The sequence below is a fragment of the Lacerta agilis genome, chromosome 4 (assembly GCF_009819535.1).
Source record: "Lacerta agilis isolate rLacAgi1 chromosome 4, rLacAgi1.pri, whole genome shotgun sequence".
Taxonomy (NCBI): Eukaryota; Metazoa; Chordata; class Lepidosauria; order Squamata; family Lacertidae; genus Lacerta; species Lacerta agilis.
This window is the reverse complement of record NC_046315.1, coordinates 86,891,964-86,919,810: the sequence shown is the minus strand read 5'-3', so window position 1 is coordinate 86,919,810 and position 27,847 is coordinate 86,891,964.

Below are 27,847 nucleotides of genomic sequence, written 5' to 3'. Positions count from 1 at the left end.
GTTCTGAGCCCCAAAAATTCCTGCTGGCACCCCTGCTCCCGCTCCTGCAATGTATGAACACATGCATCTTGGAGGCCAAAGGCACAGTTCTGCATGTAGGAAGCACTCGCACATCAGGGAAATTTGTAAAAGAAAGATTATATGAAGTGCTGCCGACTAATGCATACACACTGCAGATATTCCCACCAACATCCTTGCATTATAGCATCGCTATTTCTAAAACTTAGTTTCTGACTAATGGATTTCTCAACTTTTAGGTGTTAAGCCCTGAAAACAAATGAAGTTTCTAAGTCCATTTAGTTCCTTCTGATTGTATCAGCACTGATATAAAAGGTTGCTCTGTATTTTATCTTCCTGGTTGTTCTAAAGATTTTTTTTCCCCCTCTGTTGCTTGAACTGATGAAACTACATTTATATAGGGGATCATTTCAAGGATATATGAATTGCTTTGGAAACGTGTTATATGGATGTAAAAGCCAAATTACACCACGGTATTCTCACCTGGGACAAACTGAAGCTTATAGTCTGTGAATCTACTGGCAAATCACCAGTTCTTCAATGTTAACAATTGCTTCTGTTGTACATTTATTTATTTTTTCCTCCACTCCTGAGCAGTTTTTTTATTTAGAATGGACAGGATTTTAGTTTCCTATCAGGTAGAAACTCACATGCCTTCCAACATTTCTTTGATGAAAATAGGGACAGCCTATTCAATAACAACAACAACAACAACAACAATAATAATAATAATAATAATAATAACAATAGTTATTATTATTATTATTATTATTATTATTATTATTATTATTATTATTATTATTATTTATACCACACCTATCCCACTGGGTTACCCCAGCCACTCTGGGCAGCTTCCAACATATCTAAAAACCTAATAAAACATTAAACATTAAAAACCCCTCCATATACAGGGCTGCCTTCAGATGTCTCCTATAGGTTGTAGAGTTCCTTATCTCCTTGGCTCAGGGTTCACATAACTTCATACCCACCAACGTTGCTCTGATAAAAATAAGGACATCCTATTTGCATCCCCAGTTGCATGTATTTACATTTGAGCAAATCTAGGTGTGATTGTTGGAGGTACAAACAGTTCACTATATGTACCAATATACACATTTTAAATAAGCTAATACAAACTGCATACAACCTGTTTATTTGATTTGTTTGAGGGAAGGCTATACAACGTTGCATCAAGCAATTTTACCCCACATTTCCCAGTGCATTTCCACATCACTTTGGTTATTGCAAGAAATCCTTTTGTGTGTGTGTGTGTGTGTGTGTGTGTGGTGTGGAGTGGGTTTGTTGGCCATCAGCACCAAATCAACTTTAATCATGCAACACAAATCTGCCAGTCAATGAGCAAATCTGCCAGTCACTGAGTAAATCCCATCCGAAAACAGTGACAGTCTGGAAGCACCCACAGTTTTCTTTAGAGACCACAGGTGGGATCACATGCTGATCACAAGCTTGCAGGCAGTGGATTTTGTTTCTGGAACGATCTTTAAACAAAATATTTGCAATGAGTGACTGACCTTTTTTGTACCTGGCTGAGTTGCCAACTTCGTTGCCAATGTTCTCACCTGACTCACCTGGAATGAAGAACCATGGTGTCCCTTTCATTTGTCTATTGTTTTTAGCCCTCCAGATGTTACTGGAGCAATTTCCATAAGTTCTAGCCAGCATGGCCAATGGCCTGGGGTGATGGATGTTATAGTCCACCAGCATCCACAGAGCCACAGGTTAGCTACCTCCAACTTATTTGTTTTCCCATTGCAGGCAGGTCTGTAATCCTATTGCTATCAGATCCTACATAGGACTCAGCTAGATCCATAAAGAAAAAGCGTTTTATATGTGTTTTATGTGCATTATAACACTGTGACACCAGATGGCACTGTGGAGTCCCATCTTTCCCTACTGGATTCCCCTGTATGAGTTTACAATGCGCTTAACTGAATCGCTTCTTTAGCATGTCTAGATCCAGCTACAGTTTGGCTTGGATACAATCCTAAAATGCTAATCTATCATAATTGACAGCCAACTGTGCATTAACCTTTATCAGTTGTTTGAGATAAGGTATGTGGAGGTCTATCCTTCACAGCACTCCTTTTGGCAATCACTGCTGTTGCATGAGCTCATACTGATCTTCTAGGAATTCATCCCACAGTTTGAATGTTTACAACAGCTCAAGTCAAGGTGAAATAAGATGTGCCCTAAAAACTAAGAGCATCTCACAGAGTTACGGCGGAAGAAAGCTGTCATGGTTTTGTCTGTGCACATGCTCGAAATAATAATAGTCGCTGCCAAGCCTGTTTCTTCTCTGAAATACAGCCATATGATTCAGAAATATGGAAACTGTTAAAGGCAAGTAAAAACTCTAATGATGCTAAGTGAATTGTGATGGTTGCATAAACAATATGGGTGTATATTTGTTTGTTTTTTTGTTTTGTTTTTCTTTTTTAAAACAACAACACAGAGAGAATGACATATGAGGAGCTGTCTGCATTAGCTGAATCTTGCTGAGGATTGAAGTACTTCAAAACTTGGCAACTGGCAATGGTGTAAAAGCATTGGGAAACAAGTAGTCATGGGTGCCAACTTGAATAAAATATTTTTTTTGGGGGGGGGGAGGCAAGCTCCGCCCTGCATAATCAATCACAAGTCATGGTGCGCACACACAATTTGAATGCCAATGCCCATCAACTTGGGGGGAGCCTGACCCCCTCAAAATAAAATAAAATGGGGGGGGGGGCTGATGGGACCTCAGTCCCTAGGAGTTGGCTCCTATGCCAGTAGCTGAAGGGTGCCATTTCAGATCTGGATTCAGGGTGGCTTGAGAGAACCTTTTTGTGGGGAGCAAAGTTAGCAGAACATCTGAAGCAAAATCCTATAGTTAGAGTTCTGTGCATTAAAGTCCTTTACCTGGGTAATTCAATGTTTGCAGCAAGAGAAGCTGGCTTCTGAAACCTGTCCGCATCACGCTAGTGTGTGGAATTTGCACACTTTGTTCTTTAGCATAAGTTGTTTTGATTTTATACTATTTTGCATGATCGTTACAAGAGGACAAACTCCCTTACCATATGAAACTTAAAACTCCATCACAGAAAAGGAGGAGATCTGATGCAGAAAGGGCATACATACATAAGTAGAGAAAAGGAGGAGGAATAAATAGAAGGGAAAGCTGGAATGGAAAGATGAGGCAAGTATAGAGAAGGATAACATGGTCATTAATGTGGTTACCGATGTACAAAATACATTTATCGACAGCTTTGGGTTCATTTATTCTAGACATGTGTAGGATTAGATATAAGGATTTTGTCTGAAGCTCTTTCAACATTTCTGAGAAATGTAACTTGAAATGAATGTAACTTTACCAGGTGGGGGAGCATGTCTACATTTAAAGTACTTGCTACATTCGAATCCACTGAGCAATTTTGCGTAGAGACAGACAGCTGCTGCTCAACTTGTCTCAAGGGAAGGACCAACCCTGGCCCTGAAACGACTACTAGGACCTCTCTTTACTGTGAGGCTGAAATGGCAGCAAAAAAAAAAGTTTGCCGTTGCTGAAGTTGGTCTAATATTAACATAAGCCTCTTCTGCCTTTGCATCATCATCATCATCAGGATACGTTAAGCTTGGAGTTCTTTTCAAACTTGAAATGCTCTCTATTGGTACAATTAGAATGGCCATAAATTTATGTCATAGATCAGATATGACCAGTGCTATTCTTCTAGAAGGAGGTCTGAAACTCACCATGGACACCTTCCTCTTTCTCTTAGAATGGCAATGGCACCCACCTGAGAACTGCTGGAACTCACTAGAAAGGTTCCAGAACCCACCTGAGATGTGCTGGAACTGAGTTCTGGTGAGTTCCCTCTGAAAAAAAGCCCTTGATATGACCTGTTTATCACCATTGGGTCATACACCAGAACAGGGTTTGTGATGGCCGTCTTTCCATGACATTTGTTGGAGAGGTTAGAGGCAAAATGGGGCAAAGCGACAACTGTAGGTTTTACCTTTTGTACAGTAGGTTTAACAACAACAACAACAACAACAACAACAACAACAACAACAACAACATAATAACAATAACAATAATAACAATAATAACAATAATAACAATAATAACAATAATAATAATAATAATAATAATAATAATAATAATAATAATAATAATAATACTCCGTCCATCTGGCTAGGTTTTCCCAGCCACTCTGGGCGGCTTCCAGCAGAATATTAAAATACAATGATTAATGCAGTATTAAAAGCTACCCTAAACAGGGCTGCCTTCAGGTTAATTTCTACACACATGGAGAAACACAAGCACATCTGCATCTTCCAAGCAAGCAAGATACATTGCCAGAGTTCAAGTACACCTCCCCTCCAGGCAAGTTGGGGCATGAAGCAGCAGGACCAGTGAGAGATGTGGGATGGGGAGAGTTTTAAGGGCCAGAAAGAAAGACATGGAGCGTAACATTTTAGTCCCTGGGCAGAGGTTTGTCATCCCTGCTCTAGCTTATCAGTCTATCCAACTTCCCCCCATTCCTCATCCCAAGCTAGTTTACAATATCAAACCATTAACAATATAACCATCTGATTTTGAAGCAGTGAATCCATAACAACAGGTGACTAAGGCTGGATATTTAACATTGACATATTAAGACTGACATATTTAACATTGTTTCCCTCTATTAGAATAATATTACATATGTCGTTCTAAATTGTCACAGGGAATACTTGTTAATGAAAACTTTTTTACCTTGGTTTCTTTCATCAAAGGTAAGCAATACCCGGCCATGCCATTTTCCAAAATGCTGTTTCTTTCCCTGGAGTCAGCATGGTATAGTGTAGTGTTTAAGAGTGGTGGACTCATAATCTGGTGAACCGAGTTCGCTTCCCCGCTCCTCCACATGCAGCTGCTGGGTGACCTTGGGCTAGTCACACTTCTCTGAAGTCACTCAGCCTCACTCAACTCACAGAGTGTTTGTTGTGGGGGGAGGAAGGGAAAAGGAGATTGTTAGCCGCTTTGAGGCTCCTTAAGGGGAGTGAAAGGCGGGATATCAAGTCCAAACTCTTCTTCTTCTTCTGGTTGTTCTGCTCTTTCCTCTGGTGTCACATTTTAATTCTTCCTCCCTCTTTCCCTGAACACTGTCCCTTGAATGCCATTGGAGTTTGAATGCAGTAAAAAAAGTAAAACATTACATAGGGACATGTAATGTTTCACCTATATATTATCATAAAATGATTAAAAATTAATTGATAAAAAAGACAGGGTAATAACGCATTATGAACGTAAAAAAGTAGGATGTTACGTGTCCATCTATGTTATCAAAACCATTTGTTACCTCCACTTTAACGTTAAAAACCATGAGTGTAGATCAGCCCCAGGTAAAACAAAGAAAACTTAATAACAACTCTAGATCTCAACCATCAGATTGTGCATGCCCACTTCACAGATGATATATTTCACTGGAGCCAATCCAGTGCTGTTTTGCTTGAAAAGCAGCTTTAAAATGCAAAGTTACTCCTGAAGAATAGCCAATCCTGTTTCACAGGTTTAAGACACAGGTAAATATTGCATTACATGTGAATTATTCATTCATTTAATTTTGCATTCTTATAGGTGGCCACCATCTCCTTGCTATGAAAACAAAATGAGGTTTCTGGGCAGAAGGCATGCATTGGATTAGAGTTCAATTAATAAATAGCTTCTCTGGGCTCATTTAGCGGTTGCTAGAAGCAACTTTTAATAAGTAAAGAATGGTTTGTCGATTAGTCCTGGGCAGAGGCTTTGGAAGCCTGCAATGCAAATGTGAATTGAATGACTGTGGTGTTGATCAAGAACGTGAGAGACTTGGGCTTAGCAAAGGCTTAGCAACTTGGGACCAGTTTTAGAACATCTGAATATTGGCTCTGGAAAAGGTCCACTTGTTAAGTCCAAAACTGGCCGAAACATGCGAGCCAAGGTGGAAGAGATTGGCTTCCATAACAAAATGGCATAGAAATGAAGTTATACTTGGCACAGTACACCTAACATTTAGGTTAATAACATTTTTGTAATAGTGTGGATACCATGCAAATAGATTTTGCATTCCCCTGCCAGCTTGTCCAAACACCATTAGAGCCAGTGATTTTAATGGATTTTGGTTCAAATCCTAATTAAACATAAAACTTATACCAGTAATTAGTCTGCATGTTTTTCATATTAGTGAAGCCGTTTGCAGCAATGAGGAGATAAAGCATTTTAACTTCAGCAGCTTAGACATTAGGTGGAAGTATAAAGAAACAAGTTAGGAGAGCTCAATTATAACTTTGGTTAAAAACTTTCCTGAAGTTTCATTATAATCCCACTTTTGAAAAGTCGATTCAGAGCACTTCCAGATTAGTGTTGGGTTATTATTATTATTATTATTATTATTATTATTATTATTATTAGTGTTATTCTGCAACATGATGCAATGATATGCATTGATGGTAGATTTATCCTGGACTGTCCTCAGATCATTCACCCTTTTAAGTTGTTCTGTGATGCTTGCCCACACTTCCCCTGTTATTGCCATCTTCAGGGGCATTCTTGCACTACACCGCAACAGAAAAGGGACAACAACAATAAAACCCAGAACATTTATTGCATAAAAAGTTCCAGCATTTCAGCTGGAAGCTATAGGATATACACCGATTGGAACAGAGCTGCATGTCCACCCCAAAACTTCTGCAGGTGGGAACGTTACTGAAAGTGGGATCATCAAATCGGTTGTTACGCAAAACAAACAAACAAACAAAAATGTTTATAAGGAATTGACAAGGAACCTGACGGCAAACAGGATAAGGTTTAGGTGGGAATATCCTGAGGGAGTTTGACCAAACTGAGGGAGTTTGGCCAAACTGCGGGAGGCAGTGAAAGATAGGCGTGCCTGGCCTGCTATGGTCCACGAAGAGTTGGACACGACTGAACGACTGAACATATCCTGAGGGAGTATCATTCTATTACAAGGATAAAAAGTTTAAAATTGATACAGTACTAGAAATGCAGAAGTTTGGCAGAAGATACAAAGAGCTGGGAAATATAGGAGTGGAAGAGGATTCTGATGAGGAGAAGCAAGTACAAGATTAGGAGCGTATAGCGGATGATATATAATTTATTTTGATATACAATAAAATTGGACATTGAGAAAAACGATGTAAAATTGTTTCTATACGCTACCACAGGAGTAAGAATAATATTAGTTCAGGTTTGGAAACAACAACAAATTCCAACAATGGAGGAAGGGCGTCAGAAAATGGTGGAGTATACAGGAATAGCAAAATTAACATCAAAACTCGACAGCAAGGTAACAAAACATATGAAAGGGAGTGGGGAAAATCTCTGATGTATATGGATAAGATGTATGGAATATGAGAATATTAGCAGGCTGAATTGAAACTCATAACTAAACTTTAAAATTCTTTATTGGGAATGAACAATGAAAGAAAAATACAATGTATGGTTGATAGATACAATTAAAATACATCGACACTATATGTAAGAGATAATGGAGAAAAGTGATAACAACTACGAAACGATAATATTTTTTATTGGGAAAATATAAAGGAAATAATAAGGCAGTGCAATGTATAGATATCGGATATAAATTGAGTACATGGATATTTTATGAAAGACGTAATGCTGAAAATATAGGAATGGCTATCTAGAAGATTGTAAGTACTGGAATAGCATTTGTAAAATGACCAATTGAATAAGGAAGGTTCAAACTGCACAAATTAAGAATGACTACAAAAATAACAGAAGAAGGAAGTGGGGAAGTCTTTTTCTTTTCTCCTTTTTTTCTCTCCCCCCTTTCCCTCCCCCCTTTTTTGAAGTAACAAATAGTTCAGAAACCATCTGTATATAATTATGAAAAATAAGATGTAATGATCAGATGTGTAAATAATATGTCTATGTGAAAATCCAATAAACGTCATTGGGGGAAAAAAATGAAAGTGGGATCATAAATAACTGCCCTGACATCATCATGAGCACAACCAATCACAAATGCTCAATAAAAAAGAGGGGCCAACAGAAAGTGGTTCATTTAAAGGGCTATGAATGGTTTGTTTTCCTGTTGTCTAACTAAACTCAATCCCTTGGGAGGTTGTCTGGAAACTACACAGGACTGCTTTTCATCTAAAGAAGGCTTATTCTACCTTCCTCTTGACTGTACACCTTATTTACTTTTATTTTTTATTTTAGTTATATTTTAATTCAAGAAGTTTAATTAGTTTCCACAAACGATCACACACACAGCAATCCAGGAAGGGGGGCAGTGATAAAAAAACCTATTTCCCCCCTTTTTTATTTATGATTTTCAGTTTTATACATTTCAATCATTTTACAATCATTTTAGCATTTCAAAACGACCTCCTTCCCTCTCTTCCTGCGGTTCCTTAAATTTATTTTTTTAATATTTTCTGCATATTCCAAACTAACTTAATTTACTCATTTATTCATCTACTTAAAATATATACTCTTAAAAAATTGCAGGCTTTGACGATAATCCTGCCAATGTTCTTATCTGTTTACAATTTTTTTTTATTGTAAAAAAAACCCACATTTTTTTCCAGACTGGTGTTCTTTAAAAAAGAAGAAGAAGAAGAATTAAAGTAAATATAAGTTGATTTTTTATTATTTAATATCATCATTGTGAGATAGAACAAGAGCCTGGAATTCCAACCATTGCCTGGACACCCCACAACTCTGGTCATTCAGGTTCACAGACGTAGGGCGCTCTGGGATTCGTTGGTGATCTTGTATATCCAGGGTTCAGGGGTGGCCAAGAATGCTTTCTATCAGCTCCACTGGACAAAAAGACTTTTAAATCTCATATGCAGACTGCTTGCCATTTAATAATTCAACTCTGCATTACTGGAACACACTTTACGGAGAGGTTGTCATTGCTTGGTGTTCCAGAAAAATGCAAATAGCTGGCTAATAACTGCTAGTGAATATATAATCAATTATGATGTCATTCAAAATATACGAATAAGCCACTTCAAAATAATGTATATATCATACAACACATCTCACAAAATATACAAGTTGTTTCATGTATCAGATTCAAACAAAGAATCAAACAAATCAATGAACAGCGAGGAACGCCAAGCCGTCTGTCAAAGGAAGACGTCTCACAAAAGTCACAAAGGAAGACGTCTCTCCGAAGTCTCAAAAGGACAGTATATCCAGAGTAGTTCAACTGTTTCGGAATAAAGTCTTCATCAGCGAATAATTATCAATGAAATAATCATACTAGTGGGGATTATGCTAGTGGATCAGTGCTCACTAGATGCTCGCTGGAGAGCCAGTGTGGTGTAGTGGTTAAGAGCGGTGGACTTGTAATCTGGTGAACTGGGTTCGCTTCCCCGCTCCTCCACATGCAGCTGCTGGGTGACCTTGGTCTAGTCACACTTCTCTGAAGAATCACAGCCCCACTCACCTCACAGAGTGTTTGTTGTGGGGAGGAAGGGAAAAGGAGAATGTTAGCCGCTTTGAAACTCCTTCGGGTAGTGATAAAGTGGAATATCAAATTCTTCTCTTCTTGGTGTTCAGCAGCTGCCACTCACTTGACAACATTGACCCTAAGAGAGGTGGGTCAATGGGAATGCTTTATATTTTGCACTCAGAAAGAGAGTGTTTCCTGCATTGTGGGGGGTTGTGTTGGATGTCCCTTTGGGTGCCTTCCAACTCTACAATTCTGTGATTCTATGTCATCCATTTTGTCCACATGATCAGAATTATCTGTAGTGGCCTTGGATGCAGCCAGAAGGAAGCAACAACTGAGTAACATAATTAAAAAACAGCCCAAAGCCCAATGAATTATGTATGAATTTTGAAAGCTTTCTCCCAGTATTTTAAATAGTTTGTTCAATAAAGGATCTTACTTGATCTCTGCTTCTTCTTCTCTGGGACCAACACAGCTATCAATACTTTCATGCAAGAATGGCTAATGACAGATTAATTTACTTTAAACATGAAAACACTCTTGACAAGAGATGTTACCATATCCTGCAGCTTTAGATGAATGGGATGTAACAAAGTACTGTTTGGAAGGGGGAAAGAGGTGAGGAGTTCTTAATTTTATTGAAGTCTTTAGTAATTAATTAGGAGGCACATAATGAGTACAATTCTTAAGTTGTAACGGAATAATAGACTTGCCTTTTCATCTTTCAACATCAGAAATCTGTAAGCAGAGACAAGTAAGCACAGAGTAACTAGCTGAATCTCTGGGAGGCAGAGGGAGGGGAATGACTGACTGGCTGAATCAGTGACTGCGTTCTTTCAAGACATTTTGACAATACGTAAGATGAAGGCTTTGAACAATTCTGTATTCAAAGCACAAAATGCCTTTTACAAGACTAGGTGCAACGCCTTTACCATCTGGGCAGAATTCTAATGCTATCTTACATTCTTGTTCCATGGGACCCTCGCATTTCTGTCATTTCAGTTGTCAGCGGTAGTCCTTATTATTGGAAAACATTCGCACTTGTCATACAATTGCCAGTGGAATTCCATAATAGTAGACAAACTCAAACATGGTCTCCTTGACCTCGTGAAGTGGTTTATACTGTGGTTTTGTGGTTTGGATAGCTTCTGACAACTGCATGCTCCATCAAAAGCTGTTGTTGCTATGGTGACGGTGGTATACTCTTTAGTTGGATAATAATAATAATAATAATAATAATAATAATAATAATAATAATTTTATACCCCAGCCATTCTGGGCGGCTTCCAACAAAATATTAAAATACAATAGTCTATTAAACATTAAAAGCTTCCCTAAACAGGGCTCCCTTAAACCCTGGTTAGTTAGTTTCTCAAGGCCATGCCTTACAGAAGGCAGTATCAGGTGATGATGAACAGAACAGTCCAAGGAAGGGCATCTTGCTTCTCATCAATGGGGTTGCTGTGCTTACAGGGAGGACAATGTGGCAGGAATGTCCACGTGGTGCAGATGCAGTGGTAGGAGCACAGAAATGTCCTGATCTCCCTGCCATCTTAGTTCTCCTCCTTCCACTAAGTGCAGTGGGAAGCCAGGGGCTTCGCACCACCCCGCCCTGCCAGCTGCCCATGGGAAAAAAAAACATGGAGAAGGAACTGGGGAGCCCATGAGTAAATGGGGAGGAAGCATAAAGGCTCAGAGTTTGGCTGGTAGGAGCATCAACTTTTGAACCAGCCCTTGCATTGTCATAGTGTAATTACCATTGTTCTCCCTTCTATGAAAATGGTTACCTAACAATTTCAGCAGGCCAAGGACATGGCATGGTATGTTGCATCTTCAGATGCCTCTTGTGCTGATGTATCCACAATTCTCTATGCCTGGCACTTGACATGATAAGGCAATCAGAGATGGGGGAGTCATTTATTTGCTTTATATTTTAATGTGGCCTTACAAATTTTCACTTTCTGAACCAATAATGAATGGAAACGCAGCTCTTCTTTGAAATTCACCCCTCTGAATTTTGCAGTGCATATTAGGTTTTTTAAATAAAAAAACATTGATTTATTTTCACTAATAAACATATCTTCACTAAATTAACTGTTTTCAATATTATACTTATTTGCACTAATATGCATATAGAAGTGCATTTTATAAGGGGGGCGGGATTGCCTGTGCATATACTCAGCAAAACTGTATGAAGAAATGGGCATTTTAGGAGAAATGCATACAAAAAATAAGTGCCGTTTTCTGTGCAGGCTTTGCGAAAGAAAAAGGTTGGGCCAAACTGGAAACTATGAGAAACTAAAATGGACAGATTAGCCCATCCTTAAGAGGAGATGGGGACTGGTGTCCTTTTTCTACAATGCACTTAAACATTCACTTAAAGTTAGTTACTGAATTGAAGCAGGCCACTGAGTGTTTTAAAACATAATTCACTGTTAACAGTTATTGGAACAACAGAGTTAGGGCAAAGCAATGCTGCTCATCATTTATTCTTTCCATGAAGGCCAGATCATGTTGAGCGATGACTGAAAGATTGTTAACTATGAGAACTGCGTTACCCAGGGCCGGGGAGATGTCCATAGTCCTGGAGAACACAGAAGTCTCCAGGAAACAGGCCGGTTTTGGACCCAGCAGTTCCAGCACTGGTCCTGCCCATGCAATGTCACAGTTTGAAGCCATATTATGGTTACTGCTGACGAAAACACCATCAGTGGCAGCATGTACCCCACTGCCAACAACACCATCAGTCGCTGTGTCTGCTCCATACTTTCAACAGTCACAGTGGGGTCCTGAGTGTCATCAGAGTCATTCTCCCCTTCTGCTAGTGGAGTCTGGTGGAAGGACTGCTCCACAGGGTCCTAACCCCCCTCCAACATCACATACTGGAGATTAGGGTGGCTCTGTGGAGGCTGCGTTTTAAAGTAGATGTCAGCTTTGGGTAATTTGATATCGTAAAAGGAAAGGAGATTCGTATTTAGGAGATGTGTCTCCTGAGGCCATACGTTGTACCATTGACACTGTCACCATGGCTTTCTAATGATGGCTGTGTTCATTACTTGCCATTGTTATTTATCCCAAAATATAGGAAAGTGTTTATACTAATTTGCTTCATTGTTCTCCCTTCAGATATTTTGGAATGGAGATTTAATGGCATTCTATATGTGAATCATGTGTGTCTGTGTAGCAGTTAAAAAGCAGTCTTATTTGTCCTTTGTGCCATTTGTAGGAAAGTCTCCAGAGCAGTACTCTGTCCGTTGCAAAGTTTGCATTCCAAATTATAAATATTTGCAGACAACTGCAGAATTGTTAAGGGATGCTGCTTGTTTAATTTTTGCTCTAACTCTGCTTTCTTTTTAAATAACGAAAATGCATTGTTCGTGGATTTTTCTTGATTTTGGAGTCCTCTGCTTCATTGTGTGGAATCAAATATTTCTGTGAGGAATCTGAAGGTGTTTGGACTATTAATAAATCTAAAGCAAAGAAACTGTCCTTGCTATTGTTCCAGAACACCTGTCCTTTGCTTCCTAATCCTGCCAATAGAGAAAAAAATAATTTATTAAATTTAAAAGGAATGGCCATTTCTTCATTGGCAAAGATTCTCTCTATCAACTTATTTCAACACACTACTATATGAGGATATTGCCAAGAGGTTTTCAAGGGCATTTTTGGTGATGTCTACCATTTCCTTTTATTCCTACTGCCAACTCCAAAATTTAACAACAACAACAACAACAACAACAACAACAACAACAACAACAACAACAACAACAATTTATTTGTATGCCACCCATCTGACTGGGTTGCCACAGTCACTCTGGGCGGCTCCCAACAAAAAAAAACAGTAAAAACACAACACAACATTGCATAGTGAAAACTTCCCTGAATAGGGCTGCCTTCAAATGTCTTTTAAAAATCACCTAGTCGTAAGCAATTATATGAATATAATTATATAAATATGGTTATAGAATGGTAATTGCATATGGAAATACATACTGACACAGTTTGTGCATTCAAATATATGTTTGTGCGTTCAAATGTACACGCTTGCTTGCATGTATGTGCAAAAACAGCACTAGAATTTGCACATGCATTTCAACATAGCTTCTGCAGTGTGGTGGAAGCCAGAAGTAGAAGGTGGAAATGCAAGGGAGAGAGAAGGTCTGAGACTAAACCTGCTTTGTCACTTGAGACTCATATCAACCACTTTTGCACCTTACCCCATGTATCTTACGTGTAGACGTACATTACTTATTTCTTCAATACAACTATTTTGTATTAGCCTACAACTGGAAAACTGCTTAGATGCAACAATAAAAGAGGATTCTTTCCCCCATCCCAGCAATGATATTATTTCTAGGTTATCAGGACAAATTAATAAGGAAGACTTTCGTAAGTAGTTTTTTTTTTTGTTCATTTTCCAATCATGCAGGGGAAGACCTGGAGGGACTTTTAGCATTTGTGGGAAATCACATTGGTGGACTAAGATCATGAAATAATGTCGACACTGAAAGTATGCACTGTTTGGCATGAAGGTCAAGGAAGTCCCACTCCTAGTATAAAATCGATATTTTAACCATAACATTTAGAAATAAGAATCAGCCATGGAATTCAACCATGACATTATGGTGCAGGAAGAGCAACATCTGCATATATTATCTCCATTGTGGTGGAACAAGCCTTGCAATTCCGCTGATGAGGCATTTAAAGAAAGTCCAGCTCTAAGGTAGCTCTTCTAATTAGCTTCCCGCAGGCAGAGTGTTACAAGGCAATGCAGAATACTTTTAACTGTTTCTCAGAAGTGCATGCCTGTGACCCATACCTTGTGGCAGATGAGGTACTTTAAGCATTGCTTTTGATCTGTATGTCACTCTTCCCTACATAATTGTGTCTCTAGAGGAACTCGGGAGTGGGGGGAGAGAGAATGAAGACGCAGTGAAATATAATGATGATATCAGATAAAGAGAATACAGTTGCTTCAGCCTTTCTTGGCATGACAGCTTTGTCTTGGTTCGTATAAAGCTTCTCAACTTTCCTCTACCCCTGTAGGTTAAACTTTTTTTCCCCCTCCAGAGGATTCTGACAACTTCCTGTGAATTTTCTTCAGTACTCTATGTGAGGATGTGATTTAGCCAAAGTTAAGCACTTGAAAACCTGACTGATTTAAACGGGGGAACTCAGCATATTCTAATGACACTCAGCTCTCCTCCTTTACGTGAGGCAGTAGAAAAGCTGGATCGGTGTCTTGCCTCGATAATGGACTGGATGAGAGCCAACAAACTGAAACTCAATCCACATTAGATTGAGGCACTGTTATTGGGTGGTTCCCTAGACCAGATAGACGGGAGGTTGCCTGCTCTTGGTGGGTTTCCACTTCCTCTGACAGAGCGGGTATGTAGCTTGGGGGTACTCCTGGATCCTTTGCTGTTACTGGAGTGTCTTCCATCAGCTTCAGCTGCTGGCTCAGATGTGCTCTTATCTGGGCAGGGATAGCCTAACCTCTGTCATCTATGCTCTGGTAACCTGAAGGTTAGATTACTGCAATGTGTTATATGTGGGGCTGCCTCTGAAGACTGTTCAGAAACTTCAGCTAGTGCAAAATTCAGTGGCCAGGTTGCACACCAGAGCAAGAGGTTTGAGCATATTACACCGATCCTGGTCCGACTGCACTGGCTACCAAGTAGTTTCCAGGCCCAATTCAAAGTGCTGGTTTCGACCTATAAAACATTAAATGGCTCAGAATTGGAATACCCAAAGGACCGCCTCTAGTATTGGGGAGCAAATATAGTGAACAGCAAGTAAGAAAATGCTCAGAAGTGAGAGCGGCTGGGGGAAAGTGAAAGAGGAGAGTGGCTGATGGGTGGGCGGGTGTGTACACGGAAAAAAATGTGCTGAGTGTGAATGGGTTGGATGGATGGATCGGTGTGAATGGCCTTGCCCATCACTGTCTTTGGTCCTGACCTCTCCTGGCATGCAGCACTCAAATTGTTGTTGTTGTTGTTCAGTCGTTCAGTCGTGTCCGACTCTTCGTGACCCCATGGACCAGAGCACGCCAGGCACGCCTATCCTTCACTGCCTCTCGCAGTTTGGCCAAACTCATGTTAGTAGCTTCGAGAACACTGTCCAACCATCTCACCCTCTGTCGTCCCCTTCTCCTTGTGCCCTCCATCTTTCCCAACATCAGGGTCTTTTCTAGGGAGTCTTCTCTTCTCATGAGGTGGCCAAAGTACTGGAGCCTCGACTTCAGGATCTGTCCTTCTAGTGAGCACTCAGGGCTGATTTCTTTGAGAATGGATAGGTTTGATCTTCTTGCAGTCCATGGCACTCTCAAGAGTCTCCTCAAATTACGACCCAAATTAGAATGTGGGCCTCTGACCGGAAAAAGTTCCCCACTTCTGGCCTAACTTTTGAAAGTTATTTAAAACCAGAACTTTGAGTTGAGTCCAGTAGCAGTTCTGCTTGTTTCATTTTTCATGTTATTAAAAAAATAAAAAATAAAATCAAACACACTTCACTTAAATTGAGACAGGAACATTTTTGACAGGACAAAGCAGAAACCTCAGCAACGGGAAATATATATTTTTTCTTTCTTAGAACGGGTATTCAGCCACCAGCCGACCTAAAAAGGCAAGGTAAAAAGAGACTGAGTAGCTTAGGTTAAAGCACTTCCCTTTGGCTGCTATTTCAATGCACACCAAGCCTCGCAACAGAAGCTAACAGACAGGATAAAGCCCCCCCGAGGCTCTTAAATAGCATCCGAATCAGTGTCCAGAATGAAGATAAATACCACACAATTTCACATTAGCTTCTCTCCCCACCAGCACCCCGGTCTCCTGCATCAAAACATTGCACTACACAGTGCAATATAAGCGCTTAGCGTATCCCAGGGCATTTCCTTGCAATAAAATCATTATGGAAAGATCGACCTTAAAAGGACAATTGAAAGTCAGCAATAGGGTAAATTAAAAGGGTAAAAAATTAGCCTTGCACATAAATATACCAAGGGGGAGCCGGAGCGCCTCAGGCAGAGTGAACAAAATAGCATAGAATTAAAACAAGAAGGCCTTGCAGTCATGGAATTTGAATAGATATATGAAACCAGCAGAGAATACTAGCACCTCGGCAAGCTTTTACAAATCCCGAAAAGTAGCGTTAAACAAATAAAAAGATCTTCAAGCAAACTTTTGTTAAAAGTAGGAATTTCATACAGTATGTATCTATTTGAGATTTAAAGCCCATGAAAAGGCTAATAGGAATAAGCTAATGGGACTTATTTATCTCATCTAAAACAGTCAATAGTCTTCTCTCCCTTGTTTCTGAAAAAGTTGGGGGTGAAACTGCTGTACATAAGTTCAACTGAGATCTAACAAATTTGTGTCCGGTTTTCTAAGAAGAGCTGCAACCAGAATGTTCACCCCCTGAAAAGAATGTAGGACTTCCTGGACAGATAGAGACGGATGCTTCTTTCAGTACCAGTTCTCTCCGTTTCTCGTTTTTCCAGTCTTAATATAATATATATTATATAATAAGATAATGCATTTTTGTATGCTCTTTTCACCAGTACCTTCATTTCATGCATACTTTCCCCTAAAAATGTATATATTTTTTTGTAAATATTATTAGGTTGGGAAATTGCACTGCCAGATTTGGATGTGTGAGTTTCAAAGGTTAGCTCACGTGTGTTTGGGGCCGTTTGCCCCTAGCAAGCTTCCCACTTATGCATTTTGGTGGAAATGGCATTGGGCAGGATCAAAAAAGTAAAGGAGGCCCCCATGGGAAGCCTGGCAGGGAGAGAGATTGGCCATGGCATGCCCTAAACTTGAATTATGGTTTCTGCGTGGTTGATAACCTTCACTACAGAAACCCAATGGCACCCTGTGTGCCTAGCTTGAACCACACCAGGGCTCAAGACTGGGTAACCCCCATGGGGTCGTGGCATTTTCCAACCCTCACAGAGCAGCATTCCATCAACAAGGGCTGTTGGGATGTGCAATGGGATCTGTGTCCTACTGCTATGCTCCTGCTTTCTTCTCTGATCGTTTCACCACTGCCCCAAGACCCCAAATTGTCCCTTCCTGTCAAGCAGCATTGGAACTACCCCCCACGGCAGGTTGCCAGGAACGGATAAGACAAGGAAAAGTCCTTACCATGTGCTTTTTATTCAATATTCACAGAGAGAGGCTTGGGAATGCAGCCTCTTGGATTAATGCCGTTGTCCCGAGTGACTCTCTCCCTCCCTATGTCTCTCCTACTGCCTCATGGGCCATTGCTACGGGTGCTGAAAAGTGCCCTCTGTCGTTGAGCTCTTTGCTCTGCTACTTTCAAGGCTCGTCGGGTTCTGGGAGGGGGCGGGTCTGGAATGCTTTCCAAAGACACTGTGTCCATCAGCTGTCACTCCCCTGGTGCTTCCTCCTCCTCCTCTCCCATTATTTTCCAACTTTCCCCCTCATCTGCCTCTGAGCTGTGGCCTCCCTCAAACCCCTGTTGTACAACTGTCTTCTTCTTCTCTAGAAGGGTCAGGCTGGGGAGGCAGTCTCCACCATTACTCCTCTGCCCAATCCCTAACATCATCAGGGCAAAGCTTCCTTTAGAATGCTTCACAGTCCTTTCTTTCTTTCTTTCTTTCTTTCTTTCTTTCTTTCTTTCTTTCTTTCTTTCTTTCTTTCTTTCTTTCTTTCTTTGCTCTTATCACTCTGAATGTAGGGACGCGGGTGGTGCTGTGGTCTAAACCACTGAGCCTCTTGGGCTTGCCGATCAGAAGGTTGGTGGTTCAAATCCCCGCGACGGGGTAAGCTCCCATTGCTTGGTCCCAGCTCCTGCCAACCTAGCACTTTGAAAACATGCCAAAAAGTGCAAGTAGATAAATAGGTACCACTCCAGTAGGAAGGTAAACAGCGTTTCCGTGCACTGCTCTGGTTTCGGTGTTCCGTTGTGCCAGAAGTGGCTTAGTCATGCTGGCCACATGACCCGGAAAAATTGTCTGTGGACAAATGCCAGCTCCCTTGGCCTGTAAAGCGAGATGACGTCGCAACCCCAGAGTCATCTGCGACTAGACTTAACTGTCAGGGGCCCTTTACCTTTTTATCACTCTGAATAATTTGACATCCACAGCAAACTTGTCCATCTTACTACTCCAACTCATTTATGAACAAATTAAATGTGTGTGTGTGTGTGTGCGCGCGCACACACACACACACACACAAATATTTCCCAACAGGGATCCTGGAGGCAGAAGGCGAGTGAAGTGCAGCTGCTTTGCTAGCTTCCCAGTAGCTGGGTCACTGTGGCTTACTGGAAGGGGGAGTGACAAGGTGTCAGGGAGGGTGGCGCAATGCAGATACGCTGGCAGCAGTACAGGGTTGGCTCTGTTGGTTTCACCATGCTGACCTCTCCAATGCCTTGTCCCTCTCCCCTGTCCATCTTGATGTCAAGGCTTCAGGGAATCCTATCCGTTCCACAGTGGGATGCCAAGAAGCAGAAAAACAAGAAGCGTTTTCACCAAGTAGTTTATTTAATATTCACAGAGAGAGAGACGAAGGAATGCAGTCTCTCTTAGATAATGGTGTTGCTCCAACTAAAGTCCCACCCGCTCAGTCCCTCCATGTCACCTCTGCGCCGGCTGATCTGTGCTTTCTGTCTCTGAGCTTTCTGTTCTACTACTCTCAAGGCATGCCTGGTTCTGGGAGGGGGGTCAGGAATGCTTTCAAGAGACACTGAGTCTGTTAGCTGTCTCTCCCCTGGTGCTTCTTCTTCCTGCTGCTCTCCCAATATTTTCCAGCTTCTACTCTCTGCAGCCTCTGAACTATGACCTTCTGCAAACCACTGTTCTTAATCTATACTGTCCATTCCTCCTCAGTCCAGCCCCTGACACTTGATAAATAGTAGCAGCACACTTCCTGAGAAGCTAACACAGTGGCTCCATCCTAAATGGCGAGCCACCTCTGCCTCAGGAACCTCACTTCTTGCATGCTTCCATTGTTCCATATTATTTTCTCTGCTTACTGGCTGGGAATGGTTCTGGAGAGGCACTTCTGGATAAATTAAATGGCACCGGAACAGATAACCAATGTGCTGAGTATACAAAGCAGCTTCATTTTTTCATGTGATGGGGAGAATTGCTCTTGCCACTTTTGTTTGAGAAATGTTGTTGAAATGAGCATAAACAGCAATTAATGCATATGTGTCTCAAGGGGAACCTCACCCCACCCAATCCTCGGGGAATTTTATTAATTTTTATTTCAAGCTCTGATCTCTTTCATGTGACTAAACAGCACGAATGCTAACTGCATAATACTTGGGGTCATTTTTGCTTGAAAATTAATTGTATGAGTGTATAAACTATGCTAAAATGTAGGCAAGTAATTTCTCTCAATTAAATGGAAGATTATTCAGGGCCATGTGAGAACTTGGACCAAGTCCTACATTCTATATTTTTGCAAGATATCAAGATACATTTAAAGTTTCACCATATCTGCTTCTCTAGCAGGCAACAGTAGAGAGCTTTAACTTTGGAAAACTTACAGCGCATTGCAGAAGTCTTATAAAGCTAAATGCAAGCATATGTATTTCAAAGTTCACATAGCTCTAGGGTAATATGTTATGCAGTTCTATTTACTGCCATAAGATAGTACTTTATTATGGGTGATTGCTTTTTTCATTTCGTTCAGTTGTTATGAAACAGAACGACAGCCGTATAAACTTCCCATAAATCCTCACAATCTGTTTCTTAAGGGAATGTCTGAAGGGAACGTCACTTACCCAGATGTAAGTGAAGGGGGCGCGAAAGAAGAGAACGTTTTGTGTGAGTGACTACTTGAGGAATGCTTTCACCAGACAATGCAAAACTTGCGAACAGCAAATATAGACTTTAAACAATAGACCAGAAAGATGTGGAAGTAGAACAGTCGCAAAATGTGTAAGAGAGTTAAACATTGCCGTCTTTATTTTTCCTAGGCAGATAACATTTCCTGAATACAAAATGAATTCTGCCGAATTTCTGTTTTTTATGGGAAGCTAGAAGTCACTAGGATTCCACACTTCAGAATGCTGGAATGTTATGTTGAATCTTGTGATAATGTAATGTGTTGTGTTGTATTGTATTTTGTATTTCAAACATTAGCTATTTTGCTGTAATCAAAGCTGCTCCTCCCACAATGACTTAGGGCAGAAATTTGGTAATGAAAGCAAAAGGATCTACAGAAATAATGCAAGCTGTATAGGAACTATTGCAAACAGGAGTCACCTAGAACCCTCTTCTACTTAATGGGAAGAGCAGTTCACCATACTGAAGGGGGCTTGGATGAGGAAAATGTGTCCCTTCTCCCAATTCTGCAGAGGAAGATTCCACCTCTGTGGAGGTCCTCACTTCATGCACTGAAAATGTGGACAGGAAGAAGCTGCTACCTGCACTATCTTAACCCATGACATCCAGTGTAAAGTGCTGAAACAGGGCATTTTGAAAGTGGAGAGTAGGCAGATCTGGAGTGGCCAAGCATCTGCTAGATCAGGGTAGCTCAGCACATGGCCCAAGGGCTGCATGTGGCTCTCAAGAGATTTTTTGGTGGCCCTCAGCAACATTTGAACACTCCAGAAGGCAGGCAAGGGCCCACAGCCCAGGTCACTAGTTGGCCAAGTGGGGCTTGCTAGTTCTGGGAGGAGGTATATGATTCCTTCATCTGGAATAGGCTGGGAGCAGTTGTGGGTCACATGCATCATCAATCCCAGCAGGCATAGCATAAGAGGGCAGCAGAGCTGAGATGCTGTGTTTGTTCACTTGCCCATGTCACAGGACCTTGACTTGGATACTCAAGGATCTCCATGCGACTGTACTTCGGACTTGAAGCTGGTCTGCATCCTGACTTCGAACTTGGATTGACCCTGAACCTCATTTCCTGACCTTTGGCCTTTGAATTTTGGCCTTTACTGGTGCTGATTGATCCTTGAATTTTGAACTTGGACTTGGCACAGTGACTGGCTGCCGAGTAGGACATTCAGCAAGAATGGCTACAGTTGAAATAATAATACATTACAACACATTATTGTGAGTAAGATTGTGATTAGGGGACTTGTGTGCCTGCTCAGCTACTGATGAGCAACTTCGTCTCGCTTTGCGTGTTCAGACCCAGAGACCTCCCCCCTAAATAAAAACACATTTGTCTCAAATTTTAGTTTTGGTTTTTGACAGAATTTAGGCCACAACTTTATTGATTACAGAAAGTGAGTGGTTGCATAGGCTCTATGGTTCGACTAGCTCCCTGCACCCTTGCAGGTAGCACTGACCCAGAGCTCTATCATAGGTCAGCCAAGGGTGAGCACCTGAGGTAGATTAAAAGCCTGGGAACAGACTCTGTTCACTCCCCAGATGCTCCCCTGGACTCAGGCACAGGCACAACCCCCTCTCGGGCGTTGACCAAACCAAGTTGAGTCCCTGCATTCCTTTAACGGAATACCCTTCACATAGGGATGGCGAGACCGTTCTCCCATCCCTGCCACCTGAACCAGTGGCTATCTGCAAGCTTACAAGTTGTGACGATTTGCTATGCGGCAGGTGAAACCCAAATGGCACCAGCCAATGAGCTAAGTGGGGAAAATTCCTGCCGTGCCCCTGTCCCAACGATAGATGACACACGACGGCATAGCAAGGACAATCGCAAAATGCCCTAAATATAGGGAGAGGTGGGCGGGTGTTCTGATGCACGAGCCGAAAGAGGAAGCTCTGGGTCATATAAATATAGGTCCCTCGGCCCGTTTAGACTGCACCCCATTGGCCAGATTACACCCATCAATGAGGGACCTACCAATTGGGTATTGTGGCTGACCAATATACCCACCCACAACCAGGAGGTCAGTCTCCAGGTCTCACCGCAACACGTGCCCTCTTTTAGGGAGGACACACTTTGAAAGGTTCTTTGTTTAGAACATACAGTTGTGGACAAGACAGCCCTTCAAGTAAAGGACTCGTTCAAACAGAACTGAAAGGAAACATGGCTAGCCATTCTAGTCCCAACCAGCTGTACCTTCTGGTGTGGTAGGAGGCCCCACGCGAGAAACCTTCCCCAAGCCCCAAAACCAGACATGCATCAAATCAGCTCCTTCCCCTGCTATCTGGCCCTTCAGCAACTGGATAAACCTACAGAATGGGTAGATGGGTGCCATAACCAGAAGCCAAGATGCTAGCAGCGGGCAGATGCCAAGCACATGGTGACTCTGATATTAATATACAACTGACCCTGAACCTGAGCCACATTATGTTCCAACAAGGGCCTAAGGAGGCAGAGAATCTCTGGGATTTCAATTTCAGATGCTTTCTGAAAACTCAGAAAAAGGCACTGCAGAAATTGAGTATTATTAAATTAATCAGCTTATACTTAATTTAATCATGCTAGTAAATTTTAACGTGTGTTTTATTGTGGGGAAAATTATTTGACTGCGTTCTTGGCAGCCAATATAATTAAAACTAAAAGTATATCATTGAGACACAGCTCAGACCAGAGACTAGTGGTTCCTAAAATAAAACCAAGGGCATTTTGTTTCCACGTCTCATTGCAAATGCATTGGCAAATTTATAGTCGCAGGCACACAAAAATGTTATACTCAGGACTTTAACTTCCTTAAAAAAAAAAAAGCCCCATTAGTTCTGGTTTTTTAACTCAGAAGCTGGGAGATGGGAAAATAAAATTAGATTCCATCTTCTTCAAATTACCTATTGATTTAATGTGTCACATTATCAAAAGGAACTAAAAATAAAAGTGCATTGCAAAAATTACTGCACTGAGTACATAAGGAGGGGGAAAGCCCAGGCTGCTCCAAAAAGGGGTTCACAGCAACTCCAGAACTGAAGTCGCTGCTTTCAAAATATTCCTTCTGTTCTGAGTTGATAAGGCACATCTACTAATTCATAAAAGTTCCTGTAGTCTTGCCTCCTCCTTCCCCTCTGTTTTCTCCCCCTGCAACCCCTCTTAATAGAATCTTTCATCACACACAGCAGCTGTAGGGACTTCTTCAAAACCCCAACATTCAAAAATTAGATTACATGCCAAAATCTTATTTCAGCATTGTTCTTCTTGCCAGAATTCCTGGGTCTTATACCAGCAGGAACACATGAAGAAATGAATGGCCGTTGTAACAGGGAAATATGGCAAGAAAAACCCATGCTCATTTTTTTTTAAAGCCCCCCAAAGAGATGTGTAAAATAATTGCCCCAATCCAGCTAAGGAGATTTACAGGTTATAAGCAGGCTTTTAGAAGCGTATCATTCCTGGATTGAGAAGCACAGATGTTAAGCAAATGGGCACTGAGATTCACTTCTGAATGTGTATCCACACTGATCCTGCTTGTACTCTGTTGCTTCGAAGGAGCGGAAAATCCCAGTGTGCACCTCCTATTCACATTCTTGCACAATGAGTCACACGTCCATGCCATATTTACAGATGACTAGATTCAGAGCCAGGTGGCACTGTGGGTTAAACCACAGAGCCTAGGGCTTGCTGATCAGAAGGTCGGCGGTTTGAATCCCTGCGACGGGGTGAGCTCCCGTTGCTCGGTCCCAGCTCCTGCCCACCTAGCAGTTCGAAAATAAATAGATAAATAGGGACCGCTACAGCGGGAAGGTAAACGGCGTTTCCATGCGCTGCTCTGGTTCACCAGAAGCGGCTTTGTCATGCTGGCCACATGACCTGGAAGCTGTCTGCGGACAAACGCTGGCTCCCTCGGCCTATAGAGTGAGATGAGCGCCGCAACCCCAGAGTCGGACATGACTGGACCTAATGGTCAGGGGCCCCTTTACCTTTACCTAGATTCAGAGCCAACATTTGTGAAATCTATTATGGGATGCAAGAATGCCCCTTTAGTTAAGGCAAATAGCAGCAGCTGCATGCTTTGGCTGTTCTAAGTTTCAAACTTCTGCAGCTTCATAAAAAATGGCACCTGCTGAGCGGGGAAAAAACAACAACCCACTGGGAATGCATAATGTATACCCAGACCAAAAAAACAAACAAACAAACAAACCTCAACGACGTTTGTGTCCAGATTTTCACTTTTTGAAATGTGGCAACCCTACCTGAGGGAGAGCTATGAATGTGCCAAATTTCAAATATATGCAGTAAAAATTTCCACAATTACATCAATGAAATGGCCTCGGCCCCGTATACCTGAAGGAGCATCTCCACCCCCCATCATTTAAGGAACCACAGAAAGAGGGGGAAGGAAGACAAGTTTTGAATTGTCAAAATGATTGTAAAATTTGTGAAATGTATAAACTTGAAAAGTAGAAATAAAGAAAAGAGAAACTCAAAAAGAAAGAAAGAAAGAAAGAAAGAAAGAAAGAAAGAAAGAAAGAAAGAAAGAAGAAAAGTGGGTGTGGATCAAATCACCAGATAATTCCTCTAGCAATACCATAAGGCTCACATGCTTCATAAGGCAATGGATAATGTGTGGCCTATTTGCTGGATCCAAGCCCTCCATCCTCCCCATGTGGATTTGGGCTTCAAAGATGAAAGGTGGAGGTGCATGGAGGCTTACAACTTAGCTTACATGCACCCACACTTTCCCTCCATCTTTCAGACCTGTGCCTGGAACCGGCACATATGTACCAGGTTCCTTGGCCTTCTTGCATTGCCTTATGAAATGTTGACAGGCAAAATTTGTGACATTGACATTGCACATTATCAGCGCTGATCAGTCTTATCTTCCTGGCTTTGTGGATCGTGATACAATACTAGAAAGCCTAACTCTGGTCTTAAACTGGCTTCTTCTTCTTCTTCTTCTTCTTCTTCTTCTTCTTCTTCTTCTTCTTCTTCTCCTCCTCCTCCTCCTCCTCCTCCATTGAATTTAGTGGACAATCCTATGCATACTCGGTTGGAAGCAAGAGTCATTGAGCACAATGGGCCAACTGGATGGAGGGATGGGTGGACAGCATTTTTTAATTTTAGTTTTAGTTTTGTTTAATGCAATCGGAGAAGGACAGATAATTGGAAACTTGACAATGCTAACCATCTGTTTAGCAAAAGACATGGAACAGGAGGTAGCATCCTTTCCCCAGGGCATTTTGAGAACAACAGTCCATGCACTAAAGCCTTCTTCTGCACAGGAAATACCCTCACTAGAATACCTGAATTAGCCCAACTGCTTTCCAAGATAACCTCTCTATATGCAAATATTTTGTCATTACTACTTTCTGTGAAAGCACCGTTCCTTGATATTTCTTCCATCAAAGCACAGAAGAGGAGAGCTGGGCTTCATAATTCTAACCATGTACTCTGAGATACTCACCATTTAATAACCACTGGATTTAAGGGGCTTTTGAGCATGCAGCTATTTGAAATGTTGCCGATGTTTACACGCAGAATAGTTTGTGAAAAGGTGATGTGAAAATTCATTGAGCATTGGAGAGTGGCGCTGAATAGCAATATGTTTGTTTGCACACATACAAAGACTATGATGGAAACAAACACAAGCTATTAGTAATTTGCATTGTATTAACTTTTTTTGCATAATGATATATAGGTATGTAAATCAGGATAGTCTCTCATAATGATTTTGAGGTAAAAATTAGTGCTTCTATGTAAGTGATTTCCTCTTCCCTAAAAAACAAAAAAATGTACTTATTTGGCAGAATAGTTATAATTTTATAGCACTTCTTCCTTCTATCCCCCCTTTTAATGCATCTGTACTATGTTCGTTCTAATTGCTAATTATTTATTTACTTATTTTACAGCTAATTTCACATAGCAAATAAGGTGATATCACAACACAATGTGGTCAACTGGTTTTAGCTACATTTTAATATCACTGATGACAAATTCAAAGACAGTGCTCACTGACTAAACCATTACTTTAGCGACAATCTCACAAAACCTGCAAATAAAGAAAGAGAGTGCTTTTTTGAAGCTGTCAGAAATGTTCATGAAAAACAATGCATACTTCCAGACCTAAGAATAAACATGTCAAAACCTACCTCTTATTACTTAATGACTTTTTCCCAATATTTGCAAAATGTGAATAATGTTCAAAATCTAATTGGGTTAACAGGAACCCAATTTTGTTACTGTGCGTGTGTGTGGTGCATGTTCAATATAGAACCCCTTTCTGAGAAATATAAGGATTGGAGCACAATCCCACAAAATGGGCATGATCCAGCCAAAATGAAGAATGTTTGCATCCCATAAATGTTAAATATAGTTAAATCTCTCTCAGATCAACAGGACTGAAATGTGCTTACCTTTGGCTGGTTCGTGCCCATGTTGTGTACAGTTAAGGATATTTGAGCTCCAAAGAAGTAATCTTTTCACTGAGAAGGAAGAACATTTGTCCATTTAGAAGAAGTTTCTCTTTGTTTGAGGATACCTTTGCCAGCTTAAATGAGTAATCTATTTGTTCTTCCATTGTTGGAAGTAAATTCAATATGCATTTAAATGATTAAATGCTATAATGGGAGTAAACATAATTCATGCTGATCTTATTTACATACAAGTTTCAAATTAGTCTCAGGTCCAGGAGATAAAAGGGTTCCCATTAAAGATTTATTGAAGATTTAAACAAATGTGACTACCTTGAGGCCAGTCAGAAAATCTATTAAAACAATGCAAATTAAAAGATGGAAACATGCAGATTGAAAGGAATAGTTGAGGGACAATGCAACTGCTAAAGAATATTTGTTGCATATTGGGTGTGGCAACAACTTTCCAAGCCAATATGATCCTAACAACAGCAGCAGCAGCAGCAGCAACAACAACAACAACAACAGTCATTCCTCAGACATTGGATTACAATATTTAAGTTCAATAGGACATAAGTGTACAGTTGGATTTAGAAAAATCATTAGTAAAGAAGGGGACAGAAAAAGAAAGAGATCCATTAATGCACCTTGGATTTCAGCATTAATAACAGTACAGTTCATACAGCTCCTTGAGATGTACAGTGCAATTCTATATATGTCTTCTTAGAAGTAAGCCCTATTAGAAGTAAGCCAGTGTGGTGTAGTGGTTAAGAGTGGTAGACTCGTAATCTGGGGATCTGGGTTCCTGTCTCCACTCCTCCACATGCAGCTGCTGGATGACCTTGGGCTAGTCACACTTCTTTGAAGTCTCTCAGCCCCACTCACCTCACAGAGTGTTTGTTGTGGGGGAGGAAGGGAAAGGAGAATCTTAGCCGCTTTGAGACTCCCTAGGGCGGGGGTCAGCAACCTGCGGCTCCGGAGCCGCATGCGGCTCTCTGACAGGTTTCCCGCGGCTCCGGCATGCCCCCTTTCAATAATAATTAAATGGTTATCGGCAGGGGGCAAGAACCGGCCCGCGCACCAGGCGCTGCCAGCAACCCTGCGGGAAGCTTTCTAGGCAGCTTTCCTGCACTCGAGGCGAGCC